This window comes from Vicia villosa, linkage group LG4 (assembly GCF_029867415.1).
Source record: "Vicia villosa cultivar HV-30 ecotype Madison, WI linkage group LG4, Vvil1.0, whole genome shotgun sequence".
Taxonomy (NCBI): Eukaryota; Viridiplantae; Streptophyta; class Magnoliopsida; order Fabales; family Fabaceae; genus Vicia; species Vicia villosa.
In genome coordinates, this window is record NC_081183.1 from 146,740,980 (window position 1) to 146,762,243 (window position 21,264).

A 21,264-nucleotide genomic window follows, 5' to 3' on the forward strand; every position below is an offset into this window, starting at 1 on the left:
ATTTCTTTAAAATCGGTTTATTTTTTTAAAACTGGTTTACATGTGGATCGGTTCAATTTTAAACTGGTTTTTCATTAAAAAACCAATTTTAAAAAAAACCAGTTTAAAACCGGTTTTCTTCCAAACCAATTTTTTTCAAAAGAACCAATTTAAAAAAAAAAAAGTTTCTCTCATAGTGAGCTTGAGACATAAGTCTACCTAATTGGCTAACATTATAATAACATCAGACGAGCCACAATTAAAAGTGCTGGTTACGAATTTTTTATTAATAATGTTTTTATTCCGTATAATAAAAGTGTCTAACTGATACGTTATGCACGATAACGAGTACACACATAAGTCACAACAATGCAACATAGACATGCAGTCCTATCCTAGCTATACTGCATATTATTTATTTATTCATATTATTTATTTATACATATTATATTTTAAACTCATATTAATGATTAATATGTTCTTTGAGAAATTTAACTTTTATATGAACTATGAAAAAAAACAAACATAAATTTAATACATAATAAAATGTGGGTATCCAATAACTAAACCATATTATTACCGGTTTATATTTGGATAACAAAATGGATACCCGATTTTATATTTTAGTATTTGGATTGGATTTTAAAAAGTGGAATAATTTGGATACCAATTTGGTTATGGATAACCGGTTTTTATGCACACCCCTAAAAATAATATAAAATAGCATTGTCCATTAATTATTATTACATGAGAAAGAAAGTCATAACTTAAAAAACTATTCCTTAATAAATGAGACACGTAAAGCATTAGTTGGTAGAGTTGAAAAAGTTTCTAGGGGAGGATTGTGAGTTTTAATTTGAGGCTCGGAACTATTGGCATCATTTTTACAAAGAAATCGGTATAGATATTCTCTTTAATTAAGAATGTGATAAAGAGAAAATATTTTTAAAAAATTTACTAATTTCAATTCATATTCCAAAAGGCCTTCATCAAATTAGAATAATGGTGAAAATCATGGGTGAGTGTTTTAAAAACCGGATCGGACATCAAACTGGTGAGAGTACTAGGTCACTGATTTATTGGTCGAACCACTGAGTCACTGGTCGAACTGCATGACTAAACCGGGTTAAACCGGATAACTCGGTTGAATAGACCGGTTGTTATAACAAAATTAGATAGGTATATAAAATCTGTCGAATTGGATGATTCAGTCTCTACAAAATATAACTAGCATTGAAATCTTTTTAAAATATCATATTTTATAAAAAAATTCACAAGTTCATAATTTAAATTCGAATTTTACACATAGATATCACACACAATAAAATAGTACATAATTATAAAATATAATTGCAAACAAAAGTTTAATCGCAACATAATCTAATTGAATAATTTATAACAAAATAATTTCATTGTCTACTAAATTTAATTTCAATAAAAGAAAAATTGTTTCAATGTTGGGATCTCCTTCTTCAATATCAAAATTATCGGTAACAAAATCAACCGCATCTACAACACTTTTTTATTATTATTATTATTATTATTATTATTTATTTTTAATTAAAATAGTCAAAATGACGTTGTTTTGATTTTTTAAAATTAAAAAAATTAAAAAAATTAAAAAAATTAAAAAAATACATTTAAACCGCCGGTTTTCCCGATTTTAGCGGTTTAAACCGGTTTTGACCGGTTCACACCGGTTCAATGACATTTCCGATCCAGCTATTGAACCAGACTAATTATCTGGTCGGTTCCCGATCCGACCGTCGGGTCTGGTCCGGTTTTCAAAACACTGGTACAAAGAGTCAAAATAATAGATAACATTCTTGAATCTCTCTTCTAAACATACCTAGAGTCAAAATAATAGATAACATTCTTGAATCTCTCTTCTAAACATACCTACGCACATCAAATAACTTCAATACTGAAGATATCAAACCAATCAACACTCTCATGAAACCTCAAATATAAAGCTCCATTGTGTCATCTAAAATATCACTCATTTCAGTCAAACTTAAATTTGTACACACATTTATCTACATCAAGGATCATTAAGTTATGATTACTCGTCGCTAAGAAACCTATCTAGAAGCTTTAAGTGTTCAATATAACAATATTAACATTACGTTACCTTTGAATTTACTGGGATATCAGTACTCTCAATCAATCAAATATTATAATTAAATTAATATTTTAAAAATTAGATCGGAGATCGAAGCGGTGAAGTTTTCAGTGTAGGTTTAATTGGGTAAAATAAATGGTTAAACTGTTTATTAAGTAAATTAATATGAAATTAATTTTTGATAGCCATGTGATATATAATCATATATTCTCAAATTAATAAAATAAATATTTCAAAAACTCACTTACAAACTATTACAACTTATAGCCTATTTCGATACACGTTACAAAAGCCAAAAGCACGTTGAATTTTCAAGTTAACGCAGAAGCTACCTTTTGGAGCTTCGGCAGAAGGACAGGTAGACGTGTGTTTGGTTGCTGAAACGCCAAACCAAACAGGCTATTAATATTAATATTGATAATACATATAATAACACAACATTCATTTCAATCTTCTTTTAAAATAATTTAAATAAATTAAAGAATTATAATAAAATAAGTTAAACTATAACAGAGCGACAAAACTTATAAATTTATATGTTTGTAAAAAAATACAACTTTTTTTTGTGATTGAAAATGTATGTTAAGTTTTGATATCTACATATTAAATAAAAAAAAAAAAAAGGCCAATTTAGTGCATTTTCTTGAAGCAAATGGTTTTACAAAACCGGCTTCAGTTCTATGGTTTGAATGGTTTTGGACGATTCACTCCGATTTTTCGATTTTACTCCGGTTTTGACCCACGAGTGATTTTTAAATATTGACCCAATCGAATTCATTTCTAATTATGTCCAACCAGTTGAACCGGTCGGTTCGATCCAATTTTTAAAACATTGAATTAGATGCCACATCATTCTTTTTATTTTATTTTATTTGCACTAACAATACTTGCATTCAACTTAAATTTAAATTCATGAGCATCAAAAAATTTAGCTTCCAACTAAATCAAACAAAGTTTTTAAATCTTGTAAACTATTACTAAAAAAGCTATACTATTAGTATATTACAACGGGTATGGATATGTTAAATCTTGTAAATTATTACTAGATTAGTGAAAAAGCTGGCAGATTTTGTTTGAAGCGGTGAAACATCGTTAAATACAGGGCTATTAAATTTAAAACTGGTCCCGCACATTATTTTTTTCCCTTCTGGTGCTGCGGATTTTCTGCCTTACTTTTCCGCATTCTTATTCTACACCTTTCAGGGTATGCTTTTACCACCTTAGCCTTTGTTCCTTCACCTTTTTCTTCTCTTCATTTCATTCTCCTTTTTCTGTCCCATCTTTTTCTAATGTCCTACCAATATAGTATTATTGCAATTACGAGAATATTTGCATTTTCTAAATCATACTCCCTTCGTTTTTTATTATAAATTGTTTAAAAAAAAATTGTATTTAAATATAAGTCGCTTTACCATTCCAAAGAATAATTAATGCTATTTTTCCTATTATATCCTTAAATATTTATTATTCTCTCTTCTTTCAATTATATAATTTATCTTCCACATGTTATTAATGAAGAATAATCTTGTGAAAACCTTCATGATTTCTCATTTTCATACAATAATTATTATTTTTCTTAATCTGAAAAGTTTAAAACGGCTTATAATAAAAATCGGAAGACGTATAATTAATAGACATAACTAATCAACCATGTCTCTGTAACAAAATATTGATGAGGTGTAGTACTCAAAAATCAACCACAACCAAAAGAATTTATGAGATGTTTGTATAATATTTGTAAGAAGGTAAAATTCTTTATCAATATGTAAATATATAATCAATTTGTTATTCTGTAAATACGGTACTAGTTTTAACGTCATTGTCTAAGTTCAATTAAATTAAGTTAATATAAAAGTTCTATTGTTATATAATTATAATAATATGTTATAAGTTGGTGATGTTGATTGTATTGTACATGTTGTAACAATATAGTACAGTTTATCTACATTATTTAATTTTAGTTGGGGCAGACATAAAAGGTCAATGTTGATGGGTGCTATATCAAAATTTAATGTTGACTGCTGCTAGAGTTGAAAGCCAACGTCGTGGCTACGCGTTTAATCATCGCATTAAAAACAATTAAAGAGCTAGTATGTAAATTGAGCATGTTCAATTTCAATGAGATGTGAGAATTCTGTTATTCGTGAATATAGAATATTTGCATGTTAAAATCAAGGTGAATTCTTATTTATTCGACTCAAAAAATTGGGTAAGATTACCTTTAGAGTAAAATGCATTGAAAATATTAAATAATTATTCTATATAATAAATAATTAAATACATAAAAATTAAATGGTGTCATCTGATTGGTGGAAGGTACACTACCCATCTTTTTGTGATGGGTAGAGAAGTTGTCCCCTAAAATCAATTATAACATGAAAAGAGGGGGAAGGATTGAATATTGAATTGGTTATGCAAATTGTCATGTTATAATTATGATCACTTAAGAGATTATTTATGGGGATAGTTCAAGACACCTCATTCATTAATTAATAATCGGTTGGAAATTCAAAAGTATTCTTAAAATTTAGATTTTGAAATCCAGACACATTAAAACACAACAAATTTAATGTTAGAATCGCGTTAAATATAGATAAAAAATATGTATGAGTTACAAAATCGAAATACACACAATACAGATATTGAAAAATGGACGTATCTCATATTACAAGAGAGCTCAAGTTCACTCTAAAGTCTAAATGCATTAAATACACAAATAACTTTGTTTGGATTTTAAAATTCAAATATTTAGCGTAGGTTTATTTTTCAAGTTGTGGGGGTTTTTAAACTCCCAAATTGATCTCATAAACAACGTGAATCCATTGTATTTTGGATAACATGGTGAATGAGACACAAGCTAATTTGTCTTTATCTGGTGAGACGCTATGCCTTCTTGCTCAACATGATGACTTGTAAGGCGGTCATCATTTTTTAGATTCTCAACTATCAATTGCCACATAATAGTTTCCTCGTCCTCAGAATAGCCAAGTGGGCAAAAACCATATTCAAGATAAACTAGGAGTTCTTGAGGCACTCTTGAGTCAGGTTGGGGGCAATATCGGGCCTTTGAAACCAAGTCTCTACTTCACAATAATCTTCATTCAAACTTTCTTGTCATTCCTCACCAATAAACATCTTAATAGCTTCCATTATTCTTTCCACAACACATTCCTCGATAGAAGTTCAACCAATCAAATTGTTGATTATATTAAGGCCATCGTTTAATTACTTATTATTGGAGAAGAGACTTCATACACAAGAGGGGATGAATTCTGGATGTTTGACAAAAACATTGATTGAAAAAGATCATTGCAAAAATCAGATTTAAAACCATTTGTAAAACAAACAAGTAAATAAGTAGCGCAATAAAAAGATAGATTGAAATGAGTAATGAAAATAATTGAAAAGAAAAGAGATAAGGGAAAGAGACAGACACCGGAGATTTATAGAGGTTCGTCAAAACCACTTGGGCTACTCTAGTACCCAAGAATTATTCTTGTCAGCTTCCATTATCTTGAGAGTTTTCAATAAGATATTCCCATGAACCTTCTTTTATAAGGATTTGAAGTTTTTAATGGCAAAATTCCAACTAAATAACAAATAGAGTTTTTATTAGATATCATCTAAACGGAGATGGAGTTTTATATTAGTTATCCTCCTTACCGGACCGAGTTTTACAGAGGCTAGCCTCTAAATCGAGATAAGATTTTACAATGTCTAATATCGAACCAAGTTAAAATTTTATACAGACTGGCCTCGAACCAACATAGTTTTTACACCAGGTTAAGTTCAAGAACCAAGATGAAATTTTACATTGGCTAATCTGGGAACAACTGGGACTTTAAACTGATGTGAGCTCAAAAACCTTTTGTGGAGATTTTCTTAATTGATATTCACGAACCAAAACAGAGCTTTTACTAAAGGCGAAACTCACGAACCAAACGAAGACTTTCTAAGACAATCCTCAAACCGAACGAGAGCTTTTACTAGTTTAACTCGCAACAAAATAATTTCTTATAGAAGAAACTTTACTCGAGAGATAACACACTCTTGGTACATTACAATAATTCCCTAGCCCAAAACAATGGTCCTAACTAAGCACAAGAACACTCTCGAAGCACTAATGAAAAAATATTAGTGAGAAAATGAGAGATTTATAAAATACGAGAGAATGAGAAAGTAGAATCAAATATCGTTTTCTGAGTTATTTGAAATGATAGAGGCGCTCTTTGTTTATAGGATAGAGCGTGGTATGAATTTGGAAATATTCCATGGGCAAATAACTCGCATAATCAATTAGGTCAATCAATTAACACACATGAATAATCGATTGTTCTGGCCATAAATGGAAGGTTTTGAACTAGTGGAAGGTTTTGAACTAAGAGTTTCACAAAACTTGGAGGTTAATCAACGAATACCTCCTCTTAGATGTAACCATTTAGAAATACACTTTTTACATCCATTTGAAATAGTTTGAAATTCATGATGCAAAAGAAGGCTAATTACATCCTTATGGTTTCTAATCTAGCCACGTGAGCATATATTTCATAAAAATTTATTCCCTCATATTGATTGTATCCTTTTGCAATGAGTATGACTTTACTTCTTAAAAAAATTCCATATTCATCTAGTTTGTTGGGAAAGACATGTTGATTTCCAACTATTAGATTAACTGAAGCTTTGGGAACGAGCTCCCAAATGTTTTTTCGTTCAAATTCTCTTCCTGCATGGCTAGAGATCAATGTTCATCGACTATGGCTTATTCAATTTCTATTGGATAAATTTATGAAACAAAAGCCACAAGGTTTCATACCTAATTGAGTGACCGTCTAGTTGCGACCCTTTTGGATATATCTCTAATAACATTCTGGATTAGATGATCTTTTGTTAGTCTCCATTCTTTTGGGAGATATGGATTTTCTTGTGGAGTGTCTGAAGTTTAATCCTGAACTAATTTTTCTTCTATCTTAATTTTCATTTTGCTCTTGGTTTACTTCTTGATCATCCTCTAGACTTATCTTTTCTCGGATACCTTCACAATCAACAACTTCTAATTCTACTGGTTTGGAGTTAGATTCGTCAAAGGTAACATGAATTAATTCTTCGGTGGTTCTGCTTCTTAAATTATAGATTTTAAATGTTTTGCTAGAAGTGGAATATCCTATGAATAGACCTTCACTAGCTTTCACGTCAAATTTTCTGAGGTTATCTTTCTCGTTTTTTAGGATCAAGCATTTAACACCAAAGATGTCAAGGTGAGAGATATTTGGCTTCCTTCCTTCTGTTAGCTTTAGAGTTAATCATATTAGGAAACAGTTTGTAACATATCAAGCAGTATTTACAACATTAGCCCAGAGATATTTAGGAAGAATTGTCTCATTGAGCATTGTCCGTGAAAGCTCTACTAAAGATCTATTTTTCCTCTCTACTACCCATTTTGTTTGGGAGTTTGTGGAGTGGAAAAGATGTGTCGAATATCGTTCTCGTTACAAAAAAATTAAATTTCTCATTTTTGAATTCTTTGCCATGGTAACTTCTTATCGATACAATGCTTAATCCTTTTTCATTTTGGATAATCTTGTCTAGTTTTGGAAATGTGGCAAATGCGTCCCTTTTGTGAGATGGGAATTTTGTCCATGTATAATGATATAGCGAGAGTAGTCATCCACAATTACAATGACGTAGACATTTCCACCTAGAACTACGGTTCTGTATAGCTCGAAGAGGTCCATGTGAAACAGTTGTTATGGCCAATTAGTAGAAACTATATTTTTAGATTTAAAAGGCTCTTACTTGCTTCCGTTTTTTGCACGCGTCAAATAATACGTTCTTTTTAAAATTTAAGTTTGGCAGGCTATCTGCAAGATCTTTGTGGACAAATTTGTTCAAGTGATCCATGTGGATGTGAGATATTCTAATATGTCATAGCCAAGATTCATCCTCGTTACTTAGGAGACATACATCACGTGAAGGGATTTTATTTAAGTTTTCTGTGTAGGTATTTCCACTTCTTGAGCTAGTAAATAGAGTTCCATTTAATCTTGATTTTATGACCCTGCAACAACAAGAATCAAATGTTACTTTGTTACCTTTCTCACAAAGTTGACTTATGATGAGCAAATTATGCTTACGTCATTTTACCAGAATGACTTCCCCAATCTTGGGATTTGGGGACTTACTAATGGTGCCAAAACCTAGAATTTTTCCATTATTATTATCCACATAGGAGATAAATCCTTCTTATTTGGGAAAGAATGAAGAGAATAAGGTTTTGTCACTTGTCATATGTTTTGAACAATCTCTATCAAGATATTATGTAGTGTTTGAGACTCTAAAGGATTACTGCAAAGAAAAAATTAGTTCTTAATTTTAGGTACACATATCATCATGAGTCCTTTTTTGTTAGTTTCATAATTAATTTTCTTCATTGTCTCAAAAATGTAGGCAATTTCAAATTTGATGATATTTTAGCTTTATGTTCACAGTGTTTCTTATAGAAGTATGAAAGAGATATTCTTATTTACTTTCATGACTTTCTCTAATGAAATAAAACATAAGAATGTGACCTTATTTATTGTAGTAGTTACTTTTCAAGGTTTTACATTGAGATGTATTTTTAGTCTTACATATGTTCTCAAAATTCTTACTCTCACTCTTTAGCTCATAACCTAATCCTGCTTTGCTGTAGGAGGCTCTTTGATTTCCTAACAGGACTTCTAAATTGTCTCTCCCTTTATTAAATTTGACAAGTATTTTCTGAAGATCACAAACTTCACTTTTTAAGTTGTTGCAGCTATCACACATGTTCGATTCATTATCTTTATTTAAAATGGAAGATTTTTGAGTGAGGACTTATTTTTCTCTCTAAGACGTTATATTTATTTTTCAAGGGTTTTATTTTTAGATTTAAGAGAGGAAATATTATCCTTGGATGCATAAACAATTTGCTTTGGTTTGTTTGATTCTTTTGTTAATTTTTTTACATAGTCTAAATAAACCATGATTGGAGAATTGAGAGGTTGCATCATCATCCTGATGCTTTGCCATTAGATAGATGTTGGTCTTTTCTTTCTCATCATCATAGGATTACATATCATTGTATTTCCATATGACATAAGCTTTCTTCTTTTTTTTTTTTTTGATTTTTCTGGATTTTTTATTTGCCTTTTTTAATAGAGGACAATATGGTTTTATATGTCCTTTTTTCCACAGTTGTAACATGTTGGAATGACTGTTGTCTTTTCTTCATCTTTTATTTAATCTTTTGGTTGCTTTTTCTCATTCTTCATAGATCTTTCGAAGTTCTTCACTATGAGAGTCATGTCACCATCTGAGTCAGATTCTTCAGACCTAAGTGCTAGACTCGTGCTTTTCTTTTCTCCCTATTCATCTATGGCAAGTCTTTTGAGTTCTATTTCATGTCCCTGCAATTTATCAAAGATATTGTGTGTATCCATATTCACTAAATCCTTAGATTCATAAATCATAGTGACTTTTGGTTGCCAACTACGATATAGGCATCTAAGAATTTTTATGGCTAATTCCTCATTTGAGAATGCTTCCCCAGAGTTCTTATATGACTCACGATGTGGGTAAAACGTGTTTGCATTTCACTTATGTTCTCTTCAAGTTTCAATCTGAAGAGTTCATACTCGGGGGTTAATGTGCCTAACATTGCCTTTTTTACCTTAGTAGTACCGTCATAAATAATTTGGAGATGACCCCCATTTCTTTAGCAGTTTAGCAGTGAGAAACTCACATGAATTTATCAAGACCGACATCAGTAATGATGATATTATTTGCTTTCAAACCATGTTGCACATTTTCTTTATCCTCTTTGCACCAATCCTTTTCTAGTTTGTCTACTACAACATCTTATTAACTTATGTTTATGGACAAATGGTAGTTCTTTCACAATCTTCCAAATACCACGATTCGACCCTTCCATGAAAATTTTAATTTTCTCTTTCCACAAACTATACCCTTCTCCATTGAAGGAAGAAGGTTTCTTTAGTGAATAGTTTGAAGACATTTTTCCTTCTGATATGATTAGTCCTTAACATGAGTTAGGCTCTGACACTTGTTGGACAAGTGACATCAGCCAGAAGAGGGGGTGGATTATGGTATTTAAAATTCATGATTAATTGTATATCTTTCTTGATTAATATCGTATTAGTAATTTTGGTTGAGTGACTTGCAGCGAAAAATAAAGTAACAAAAGTAAATTGCTGAAAATAAAAGGATAAGGTTAGAGAAATTGCACCAGAAGTTTATACAGGTTTGGTCGAACGTTGGCCTAGTTCTGTCCCCAAGAGGTCTTCTTGAGATTTTGACTATAAACTTTGAGCTTTTGAAGGTTATGCCCACGAAAATTAATGCAATCTGATCTTAATAATTTTACAGGCTTATCCTCAACCAATGACATCTTTTACCCATGGATAAGCTAACAAACCGTTTAAAGATTTATGGCTTATTTCAATAACCAAAACAAATATTTTTTCGGAAAAACTTAAGAAACCAATTACAGAGATTTTATGACAAGTCTATCTCAAAAGCCAAACTTGATCTCTTAAAAGTGTAGCACCCTTAAGTATATAAATGACTAGCACGACCACTTACAAAAACTCTTTCCTTACAAGAAAAACATCACTTACTAGTAATAAGGCAATATAAAGTGAAATAAAATATTTTCTAGAGAGAGAGAGAGAGAGAGAGAGAGAGAGAGAGAAGGAGCTTAGAGAGAAAGAGAATGAGCTTAGAGAGATAAATTCCAAAGAAATAGTAAAATGTTCGAAAGTAACGTGTTTTGAAATGGATACGAGCCTCCCTTATATAGTAGTTGGAAAAACCAAAAATGATAATAATCCATGGGCCGAAATAATGAGCTAATCAATTAGTACAAAGCTCTTATCGCTTAGCCAGATCATTTACAATAGATTAGCTAGCCCAAATAGGAAATTTTTGATATAATGCAGTTGCGAGTCATTAATGTGTTGTCTTTATTGTTTAGGTAATCGATTGGCATAACTTACCAATTGATTAGTTAGTTAAAAAATAGTTTGAAAAAGTTTTAGACAACTTTTTAATCACTTGGCTATAGATTAGAAAATTATTTTCGAGATAAAAACATTTTGAAAGATATTTTAGATGTGTGTGTGTGTGTGTCTGAGCCTTATCACTTCTAAGCTAATTATTTACTTTTATAATACTCGGTTCACACAGACAGACCGACATATATGACATAACGAGCTTTCACACATTTTCTCTAGAACTTCAAGACTTTTGATAGATAGTTTATGATTATATAGGCACTTTGATCTTGAGTCCTTTGTTGATGAGTTATAAGATGATTTCTGTGATAATACTGACATCATTGAGGTTGAAAGCTATTGCCAGATGTTGTCATCATCAAAACTTCAGATGGAACTTTTGTGAATTTTTTATCTTCATAACCTGCAAGCACATAGATCCACAGGCCTAACCACTTGACATACTCATGTTCCCCATAATTCTTCTTGAAATTTTACACTATCTTGAGAGCTTTCAATAAGATATGCCCAAAAACCTCCTTTTACAAGAATTTGAAGTTTTTCAATGGCTAACATCCAACAAAACAATAAGCAGAGTTTTTAACTTGATATCCTCTGAACTGAGATGGAATTTTATATTGGCTAACCTCTTAACCTAACTGGGGTTTTACATGGGATGGCCTCCAAATTGAGATAAGATTTACACATGCTAATCTTAAACGAAGCTTGGATTTTACACAAGTTGATCTCAAACCAACAACGCTTTTACACCAGGTTGATCTTAGGGAAAAAAATAAGATTTTAAACGGGTTGATCTTGAATCAACCAAGATTTTACACCGGGCTAATCTCAGGAAACTTTATGGATATTTTACTAATATTCACGAACAAAAGAGAATTCCTAAGATAATCCCAAACCAAATAAAAGCTTTTACTAGTTTAGCTCGCAATCAAACAACTTCTTACAAAAGAAAACTTTACTCAAGAGATAACGCACTTTTGGTAAATCACAATAATTCCCTCAATCAAGACAATGGTCCTCACTAAGCACAAGAACACTCTCGAAATACTAATGGCAAAATATAAATGAGAAAATAAGAGATTTATAAAAAAAAAAAAAAGATGAGAGAGTGAGAAAGTAGGACCAAATATCATTTTCTTAGATATTTGAAATGATAGAGGAGCTCTGTATTTGTAGGCCAAAGCATGGTATAAATTTGGAAACAATACATGGGTAAAATAACTCACATAATCGATTAGGCCAATCGATTATCACACATGAGTAATCGACAGTTCAAGACACAAATGGAAGATTTTGATATTTAGTCGTTACTATTTATTAAGAGACTGTATCAATCGATTTTAGGCATTACAAAGTGAAAATCATTGATTATAGATTTAGGAATAATTGATTATTCAGTTGTAAAAATACTTCTAATTGAAATAACGGTTCCTTAACTGATTAGCAGTACTTTAAAAAAATTCAGGTGATTTAAACAAATAAAGAAAGGTTTCTTAAATATTTTTAGTGTGTGCCATTTTTCCATACTAATTCCAAAAGTGCTCTTATACCCTTACAATATACTAGTCACTTAGACAAACATGATCAGACGACCTTGAGAAGCGTTCAAGTTGATTACCATCTTTAGCTAGTAGAAAGAGAAAACCACCGGAGAAACAAAAGTCTTCACTTGAACATCCTTTGATATTAGGTGTTGACTTCAAAGAAATGACTTGATCTTCAGGAGTATCTTCAACCGCTTGAGCTATCTTCAAGTGATAAGAACTTCACTAGATATCATTGGATATCAGGTGTGGTCATCATCAAAATGAAATAATTGATTGCAATTTTGCTATCAACAAACTTTACCATTTTGAACTATACCTTGACAATACCTACAAGTACATAGATCCATAATAACTTGTTACGAAGAATCTGGGGAGATTCATGTACCATCAGAAGGTTATCTTGTTCAAGGTCCCAGGGAGGAGTTTGTATTACAACGATTATGTCGTGCCTATAATCTTCATATGTGTATTAAAGGCGACGCGACATGTTCATAGGGAACGTTGTTTTCGTCAAACACTACTAGTTGTGGCAATTTGAAGTTCTATGAGACTAGGGTATCCTAAATTACAATCGAGGTTGAGGGTCCTTGATCTCTATCCCTTTTTGTTGTATGTCGTTTTATTGTTGTTGGATCGTCTTGACAGGGACCTACATAACTTTGTTTTGATGACAAAGTTCCTCCATTGTGGTATACATTGTTGATAGGGCTTCGTCATCACTGCCAAGGGATTGTGAAATATGGATTATCATCGTTGATGAACAGCGACTGGTTGGTTGAAAACTCTTGCTAAAAGGATGCGATCTAGAAATGTTTTACTGAACACTACAATAGGCACCAATTGTACTTTTTGTGAGTATAATAGTAGTGACTATGTCAAAGATACACCGAATAAGAGATCTTTAGTCAGTAATTTGTGAATGTGATGATTGACCTAATCTTTTAAATATGTATTTATAACCGTTTTGATCTAGAGAAAACCCTAACAACCTTACGCTCCTCCTTGCTTTTAGTCAACTTGCCTCGTTACTACAGAAATTGTGGCAAGTAGCTTCTTTTTTAGAATTTTGCATGATGTTCCAACCTTGTCCACGTGTCGAGCATGTGGTAAGATTGCCACCTCCTAATTAGAACCTCTCATGTGTCCCGTGTAATCACATTGCATTGGACACATATGTCGTTTGTAAAACATGATCAACTCGAACGTGTTTTATAAAGGGTTAAATATGTTTTGGTCTCTATAAAATTATCAAATTTTATTTTTGGTCCCTATAAAATTATTATGCACGCAGTTTTAGTTCTTACTGTTAAATCAATGTATTTTTGAATGATTGTTTCACAGACATGTTTAGAATATTATAAAAAGTTCATCGAAAAAATTGCAACTCAAAATTTGATTTTTAAGTCGGAATTTGCATTACTTTTATCATTATCTTTTAAAATTAAAAAAATTCATATTTAATTCTTCTTATTTTAAAATGTTCTATAATTTGGTAAAGAAATATTTTATAGTATTCTAAACACGTATGAAAAAAATTGATCATCAAAATTTAAAAATTTAAGTGTAATTAAACAATTTTTAAAATTTTAGAAAATAACATAGATTAAAACTGTATGCAAAAAAAATTTATAAGGACTAAAATATATCATTTTTTTAATAAAAATTAAAAATAAAATTTAAGATATTTATAAGAACCAAAAATATATTTAACCTTTTTATAAATAACAACTTTCTTTCGATATTAATAGTTACTCACATATTAGGAAGATTTGTTGAACTTAAATATAATCTCATGTTTTTTGTGAGCACCACTAATTAAAGTAGTCGGTAGTCTTTCTGATTTTATATTATAAATCATTAAAGTACAAGTTAAAGGGAGAAAAAAGGCTGTACTTTTATATGTAAAATCGGCATCTAATAAAACAATAACAAAGGAGCAAATGGGATTGGGAGGTATGAAGTGATGCAGTAGGAAAGAAAATGAAGTACTCATGAAAGGCATACCAATGGGACCAAGGTTGGTACTAATAAGAGATGACTACTAATAAGGTTGGTCACTTTGGAACTCAAGAAACAACTTCATCTTTAACAATTCTGTTATTGTTTTAGATGAAGTGGTGGTAAATATTAAAATGGTTTTTTGGATTTGACTCTCGATCGGTGCAAACAAAGCTTTTATACCTTTTTATTCTTGGTATCAAGCCCCTTTGGTGGCCTTAAAATCTCTTAATTAACTATTGTTGTATCGGGTTTCGAGAACCCCTAGTACTCGTATCTAATATATTGATCAATATTGCTTATAAAAAAAAAATTTAAATTGATTTTTCATGGTTGAGAAAATTGAGGGATGCATGATTAATGTTCGTGGCCAGCCATAGATTCCTTTCAACAATATTACAAAATATATACAATATTCCCACTAATTAATTATCTATGTCGTCACATATCTTTGTAATGCAATAATGTTATGCATCCTACATAAACAATAGAGTTATACTCATTTATTTTGGTGCAAGAGATGACTTATATGATGTTTATAAAACAAGGAAAAATCTAATGTAGTTAAGACTTGGTGCACAAACTTTGAGAGTGCGATACAGAGACAAGAAAACAAAAGTTCCACGAAAAAGTTTATTGTAAAATACTAGTACAAATATCTGTCTCAAATGTTTATTATAGGGGAATTTTATGGTGAACTTTTTGATAAACCATTCATGCGTGTACCAATGATGTTTTTAGAATTCTAATCCATATAATGAAAATTATAAATTATAACTAACTAGCTAGTATTAGTAATATATATAAAGTGCTTTGAGAATAATAATTTAAATGTGAGTTAGAGTCTTATATTGATTATAAATGTGGAGACTTAAATATTTATAAGGAGAAGAATTTATGTATTTTATTATTTTAAAATTTTGGGTGAATAAGTGGTGTGTCTCTCATAAAGATGTGTTACTCAAAGAAAAGTCTCATAAAGTAGAATGCTTCTCGCTCAAACCCCTGATTGTTGCGCTAACAAGTGATATCATGAGCCTTTGGTTTAAGTAAAGGGACTGATATACTTCTATCGAAATGCCCAAGAAGAGGTGTCCCATTGAAATCGAAATGCGGACAAAAAAAGAGTTTCCACTTAAGGGGGAGCATTGTGGACTCACACTTGAGGGGAGTCCCATAAGACACATCAAATCCATGGTAGTGAAAAATTGGGTTGGTATCATGAGCCTTTGGTTCGAATAAAGAGACTGACTTGTATTGAAATGCCCGAAAGGAGGTGTCTCGTTGAAATCTAAATGTGGACAAAAAAAGAGTTTCCACTTGAGGGGGAGTCCCATAAGGTACATCCAACCCATGACAGCGAAAAATTGGATATCCTTCACTTCAATTGACTCAATAAGCTACCACCCATACGGAGTACATGAGAATATTTTTCTACATTTATAGCGATTGTTGTGCTAACAAATGATATCACGAGCCTTTGGTTCGAGTAAAGGGAATGACTTACTTGTATTGAAATGCCGAAGAAGAGGTGTTCCGTTGAAATCAAAATGTGGACAAAAAAGAGTTTCCACTTGAGGGGGAGCATTGTGGACTCACACTTGAGGGGGAGTCTGTTGAAAGTATTTTTGGGTAAATATTTTCTATATATCGTATCCACAGGGATTGGTTTAATATCACTCCCGTTCTATAACAAAGTATTTTGAGTTGAGTAAAAATAGTTGAGTTTCTTTTGTTATTTTAAATATGCTATTAAATCTAAACAAATATGAAACTAGAATGTTGAACTTTGGTGAATTATAAGAAGAATATGTTGAGTTTTAGGGTTCATCAACCTATTCCTGTGCAAGTTATTAATTAAATTACAAGTGAACCATTGTTTGAGTTATCATCTTCATTTATCCTCAAACTAAATCTCATGTCTGCAAATCAAGTTAGATAACCTTCTACCAATGTGAGATTCGATCTCTCAAAATATCAATATCGATAAAAGTAATGAATCACGATAATAATGAAAACTCATTCACAATTCCATCTCTGCAAATTATGAATGAACTAATATAGTAACCTAGGGCAAAAGTTTAAACCTTTTCTTTCGATCAAAGATTTAACAATAATTTAACATAAAAACGAGGTTTCTTATTGATAATAAACTCAACAATTATTCACAAGAATCAATCAATGGTATTGCATAATCATAGGTTAACTACTACCTTAACTCAACAAAAGAGAATTAGCTCTCCATAGACATGAAGAACACACAAGGATTGATTGAGGAATTCATCATGATCAATAAAATCTCTCCAATTGATGTAGAATCTTTCTTCAATGGTTGCTCTGTGCTTTAGGATCAGGTTTCTCTCTTAATTTCGTTCACCAAAGAATCACCCTTTTAATTGGCAGCTAGGGTTTCTATCTATAAGATTTGGGCTGGACACGCCGTCTCCGCGGCGCGGCACGTAGTCCCGCGGCGCGACCCAAGACAGAGGGTTTGGGGCGGCGCGCTTGAATCCTTTGCGGCGCGCCTTGCTGGAAACTTCTCCTATTTGCTTGTCTTTTGATTCTTCCAGCTTCTTTTCCTCTTCATACTCTTATAAAGTTACTTTTCAGCTCCAAACCTGCATCAATAATACCCAAAGTGATTCGATTTGCTTCGCAACATGAACTATACATATGTAATTCAATTCTTACTGAAAAACACATGAAATTATCACACTTTGCTTAAGTATAGCGCATAACTTGGTTATAATAACCCATGAAAATACCATAAATTCATCCCTAACAGAGTCCCATAAGGTACATCCAACCCATGGCAATCAAAAATTGGATATCCCTCACTTCAATTGACTCAATAAGCTACCACCCCTACGTGAGTACATTTATTGTAGTGTTGGGGGAATCTCACACCAACTCCAACTTGACATAGAGAAATTCAAAATTTTGTTGAGTATCAGGCACCAACCGGTGACTAATGTTTAAGATTTCAACCCTACTACCCATCATTTCTTAACTTTTCACAATGACAAAAAAGTATAGGGTACCCGAAGTTATCAATTTCTATTGCTAGTGTGTATTGTATGGATAATTTACAAATAAAAAAGTCATCACTATTCAAAGTAGTTATTGCGATATTATTTACCATGATCTATTCAACACCCTTTAACTAAATGAGAAGAATCATATCATATATGTTGTTCTTGCCTACAAGGATTCCACGTGTCAATTGGAAAACCCACGGGCTATATAAATTTGATTTTCAGTTTTAGTGGAGAAGAAACTTGGAAGGCATACAAGGTCCAATTCTTGGTGGTCGCATACAAATCACTTGATAACTACTTTACTTGTCGACCAACACTTGCAAATCTAGGAGCACTCTCTAACACTCCACGTGAAGATGAAATAGCACACCTTATTGGCTAAAGTCATGATTATACACATTAATATCGAACCATCCAATCATTATTTCATCGCCACACTTAAGAGTTGGAATTCCTTCATAAAGAGCCATATGGACGGTCAAGTAAGCGAATAGAAGGAAGACAACAAGAAAAATGAGACAACAAACATCAACATCGTTGAATTGAATACCTATTTTGATGAATTCACCCTGCGTAATTAGGAAAATAAGATAATATCCTAAAGGGAAATTGTAATATGCATCCCAAGTGGAGAGTTCATTATTATACCACTCAAAGAAGAATTGAGGAACAGAGTTAATATAAGGTTAAAACTCCCTAAACTCATCATAAAAAAATTGATAGCATGTATAATGGAAAAAACAAGTCTCTTTACATGGCAGGTCATCGCCATATCTGTTAGCAATTTGGAATTGCTTGTCACAAGTTGGTTGTTGGCCTCTCTTTTCTCTATGTTATCCAACACAAACATCTCCAATCAATGAAAAGGATAATTCCGCTGAAAAGGTTGTTAACAATCTTGCAAAAGCATTATTCATTTCAAAAGTCAAGTTTGTTTTGGTCAAAACATCTAATAATAAAAGGAAAATGCTTGTTCAATACAGAAGTTTCATAAACAGATAACTTATATGCAAATTTTATAGAAAGAAAAACTAAAACTTTTAGCACAGAGGGTCCAATTGGGCGTGCCAATTTGTTTACTTAAAAATTTGATAAACAAAGACAAGTTTCAATTTACTTAAGGGATTAAACTTGAAAAGATCCCGACATATTGTGCAAAAGTTTGTAAGTTTGAGCATTCTTGACAGTTAAGTTGAAAACTATAAAAAGGTAATGAAAAGAAAGCTCTAAATGCAGGAAAGTAACTTGAATGCAATAAATGACTGAAAATAAAGAACTTAATTCATAAAATTGAATGCAGTCACATACATTGTAGATCACTTGTTTCTCTCATCACAAATACTTTGAGTTTATCAAGTGTGTGTAAAATTGTGTACGTCAAGAAACATAAACAAACACTACTTATATACTAGTTCTAATATAACCGTCCAAAACAGTCGACTTAGCAAACTTCGCCACGTTCCCAAATCCATGCAAACTGATTCTTGTAAGCTTTACACGTATCTTCGAATAACTGTTTAATCTTATCCAATCCAGCCTTGTTCGACTATACGTACATTTGCCACATCGAAATCTCAAAATTTTGTCCAAGTCTCAAAACATATATCTTTGGTATTTGTGATACCAGGAGCTCAGCCAAAGTCATTTCCTCTTTTGACAGACGAATCATGAAAAATGGCCAAGACTGGCCATTTCGATTTGAAGATCGATATTTGTTTCTAAGAATCGATTCTCATCTCTAATCCGTAAAGCTCTGTGTCAAAAATTTGAGATAACACTCATCCTTTAGTATCTCGTGATGAGTTGACCTAAGTGTATCTCTTGGAGCATCCAATGTCATATAAGGATGTAATACCCTGAAATACCAATAGATGTAGTCGTTTGTGTTTTGAAAAAGTATTTTGAGAAGTAAAAAAGGTCTAACGTCTTTTTTATTAAAACAGAGTCCGAAGTTACATCTCTATAAATTACCTGGAGATGCTTTTTTATAATTTTTTTGACATGATCTTAAAATTTAGCTAAAAATAAATGTGACTGAAATGCATCCGAAAATAGATTTCCAAATTCTAGAAATTGTTTTAATTTTCCAATAAAATGGAGGAACAATACCTATACAATGTCGTAAGCAATATAAAGTTTTTTTTTTTTTGGGTTAAGAATGATATTCATTCCAAATAAATGATGGTAGGAGATTCAATTAATAAAATGTTTTTAAATAATTTGTCACTTTTTATATCTTATTATTTTACACCTAGACAAGTGTAAGAAAAGTAAAATGATTTTGTATGCATAAATTAATGTTCATAATGTTCCTCCTTGTCCATGCCACTGATATGACAGTATGGCTTTGCAATTTGCATATTAGTGAGGAAAAAAGTCTCACATCTTTCAGATCAACCAAGGCTTTAAAGATTGAATCAAAGATTACGGTAGAAGCAACATACACACATGCCAGATCAAAAAAAGTCTCATATCTTTCCGGTCAAAAAACCATGGATATGTGTTGCATTAATTTGAATAATGGCATCTAATTAAGAGCAAAGACTTAATTAAGAGTCTAAGACATTAGTCACGATCTTTTGCTGTAATATTGTGGAAAGTTAATAGTATTAGTGTTTGTTTTAAAAGCTTACCGAATTTAGTTCCGACAATGAATAAAATCTAAAGCAAAGAATCTTCTTCTTGCTAGTTGTCATCCGTCCACATGCATTTGTCATACTTTCTTGCATTATTTATTATACATACACATGTGTATGTCATTTGTGTTTTTGAATAACTTAGTTAATAAGAGAGTATTCATATGTCAAGTAATTCACCTAAATATTTAGCGATAAGCTAAATAGTTATTCTCTCTCGTGTCAAATATTTAAATCCTGAATTAGGATGAGTGTAATTAAAGTGTGTTTGATTTGTAAAATAAGTATTGAACAGAATAATATTAATATTAGATATGGTGGATGTATTGAACAATGTTTTGTCTTTTTTATTTGATACAGGGCCGGATTTTGACCGTGCCATAATATTATGGATTTTTGAAATATTTGGTATATCAGATTTTTCATACACACCACTGGATTTTTTGAGTTCTACTGAATTTTTTTTATTTGTTCTAAAGGATTTTTCATTCGAATTTTTTGATAAAACTTTTGACAAAGGTAACATGAACATTATGAAAATATGTGGGGTGACAGGATAAGAGATTTTCTTTACAGACTCCTTTACTTTTTTTGTTACCTGCGGCAAAAAATCAAAAATACCCCTACTTCGAAAATGTATTTTCGAAATAATTTTTTTTCAAAATTTTTCCAGATGAAAGTGAAATTGAGGTGAAGGATAATGAGTGTTTTCGGAAACGCATATCCGAAAACACCCCCCATTTGATGTTTTCGGAAATACATTTCCGAATTCTGAGAAAATTTAAAAAAAAAAAATTACTTCAGAAATGCATTTCCGTAGTAGGGGTATTTTTGATTTTTCGCTGGAGATTTTCCCTATAGGGGGTCTACAAAGAAATTCTTCAACATAAACTC